Raw genomic sequence first — 3,094 nt, forward strand, 5'->3', positions numbered from 1 at the left:
GAGAATTATTTGTCATTATTATCATCAGATTGGAATTAACTGCAAATTGTAAAGTTTTTTTAAATGCAGTGAAATGCTGTGTTTGAATGTGAATGTTAAATGTGGTGTACCTCAAAGTTTTTGCAATATTTTCTGCAAATATGTCCTGCCATTTAATTTTGTAGAAACAACCAAATATTAACAAAAGTGCTATTAAAAGCACCAAAAGTGCTATTATAAATCAGTATTTTGAACACTCATCATTGTTATATTCAAATTACACTGGTGTTGATCTTAAAAGGAGAGTTAAAAATTAACACTGTAATTGAATACTAACACTGGTGTAGTGCAGAAACAACAATGAATAGTGTTGAATAGGTTTAACAATTAACAATAATGAGTGTTGAATTTACACGCAAAGGGTGTCAGAAAGTTAATACTATCAAAAGTGTAACATTTACACTCCCTAGTGTGGACACATATAGACACTGCTGGTGTTAAATTTGACACTGTGGGTGTTCTTTTTACACCAGTGATTTTGCTGTGTAGCAACCACTTACAGCACTCTAGCAACCACACCATAGACTTCCATTTAAACAGATCAAAAGGGATATCTTTGAATAGAAGTGTCATATATAAACATGGGGATTTTGCTCTTTTAACACAAGCTAGCAAACAGGAAACAAAACGTCATGCTACACATGCTAGCAGTGAATAGCTACATGCTAATAGCGATTATCTAAGTGTTAAAACATGTTAAAATTCCTATCTAATTGTTAAAACATGATAAAAGGCCTTAAAGTGCTGAATTTTGCCACAGCAAGCATCACTCACATTTTCTTCAGAAAATGTACATATCTAATTATTATTATAATTATTACTGAGTTTCACTTATTGCAGTGGGAGAGCTGTAATTGTTCTGTATTTTCTGTTGTTCCTTTAAATTGTATTAAAAACATTTTTAGAAATTAACTGGAAAAAAAACTCTAAACTGAAAATCTGTAAATGGTTCAACTTCATATGTAATTTCACTGTAAAATATTTGTTTTTTGCAAGTAAAAACTATGAATTGCTATACAATTTATGGTGAAAAACAGTAGAAGGACATTCCCACAAGACCTACAAGTCACCTTGCGTATGATTATATTTTATTTTTTTATGCATTTTGTCTGTATGACCCTGTGCACCACCAAAAAATGAGTAATGGCCATGTTTTACACACAGACCACGTACCACGTACATAATACCTTGTGTTATTATGGTGGTTATCAGTACTTTTTATACTTTTTAAAAAACAAAACAAAAAAAGTAACTCAATAGTACATTATATCAACATTAATATATGGTTATAATTGCAAAATATACTTGAAACATTGTCACCAAATTTTTTACACTGAATGGCAAAATTTATTTTTTTATTCTTTTTTTATATACGCTCAATTTTAACAGTTTTTTTGATTTTTGTTACAGTGTACTTCTTTAAAAGTTCAGTGGATACCTTAAAATCAGCTTTTTGATCAAACTTTCCCACATAGTGAAGTGATCTCACTTTTTTCTCAATCAGAGAGAGAATTTAACTGAGCATGTGCAGAATAATTGTGACTTTAGCTAGTTTGTGAATGAAGCTTGTTGTGTAACAGTTGTGTTCCTTTAAAAGTTCAGTGTAGCTCTGCTGTGAAATGTCACTTCACACACATGATAGGTCTGGCAAAATTTATTTTTTTATTCTTTTTTTATATACGCTCAATTAAAAGTTTTTTTTATTTTTGTTACAGTGTACTTCTTTAAAAGTTCAGTGGATACCTTAAAATCAGCTTTTTGATCAAACTTTCCCACATAGTGAAGTGATCTCACTTTTTTCTCAATCAGAGAGAGAATTTAACTGAGCATGTGCAGAATAATTGTGACTTTAGCTAGTTTGTGAATGAAGCTTGTTGTGTAACAGTTGTGTTCCTTTAAAAGTTCAGTGTAGCTCTGCTGTGAAATGTCACTTCACACACATGATAGGTCTATTGTGTTGTTTTACAGGCCGCGCGGAAGAGCAGAAACGCCCCGTGCAGCAGCAGCATTCCACAGGACGTCAGAAACAGGCCCACAAGTGTGCATTAGAAAGTCCAAAGGTTAGCGCTCATTTCAAAGGTTACTGTTACTGTTTGGCCCACTGCACCAGCATAATGAAGTCCTCCTTCATGTGATAGCGTGCTGTGTCTCCTGGCAGTTCCTCTCTCAAAGCTGCTTTCTTTTCTTCCTTCAAAAGGCCTAAACAAAAAATATGTCCTCTCTGACCCAAGTGTTGCCATGGGACCAGTCAAACTACATATTTCCAGCCTTCATGAGTGTAATTATACATTAGACACACGGCGAGCCCCGAGTCCTCCAATGACAGCAGCCTCAGTGTCATTTCATCACACATGCCAAATGAACGTGTGGTTTGGTTTAACCGGCTCCTCTGTTTTTTCTTCAACATACTCTGCTGTGATTTAGTTTGACGTTTTGTTCTTAACAGTTGGTTGATGGGATATCGAATGTGGTTTCAAGTGGGCAAAAAAAGTAAAATGGTCCTCATAATTTAGACATTAACACATCAAATCAAATGGAAAATAAACCAATTATGATGTTGACAAGAACTACAATTACAGCCTGACTGAAATGCAATATAAAGATGATTAGATAAATCCCTTTGCCAGTAACCCAGGAAAATGTTTTGTCGTTCATTATGATAATAAATTATTTTATATTGTCCTATAACGACATAATTATTGTTGTCAATATTTAATAGTTAATTACTTTCTGTGAAATGTGTGGTTATTGCTCAGTTTTAAAATGTGATTCTTTGTCCATGTATGCTTGTCGCAAACACCAAAGTTCAGCACAGGGTGGCGCTAAAGGACACGATTTACATGATTTACTCAAAAACATTTCTTTTTTGAGTTTTAAGAAACCTGTCAAATACATAACCTGGACATATTTTGAAACCAATTTTGCATTATAAAGAAAATGAAAACTTAAAGAAAATTTAAATGTAAACTTTTTCATGACAATGAAGCATATCCCACATTTGTAACATGAAAAAAAATAATAATAAATATATATATATATATATATATATATATAT

This window comes from Sinocyclocheilus anshuiensis, unplaced genomic scaffold (assembly GCF_001515605.1).
Source record: "Sinocyclocheilus anshuiensis isolate Anshui unplaced genomic scaffold, SAMN03320099.WGS_v1.1 scaffold475, whole genome shotgun sequence".
Lineage (NCBI taxonomy): Eukaryota > Metazoa > Chordata > Actinopteri > Cypriniformes > Cyprinidae > Sinocyclocheilus > Sinocyclocheilus anshuiensis.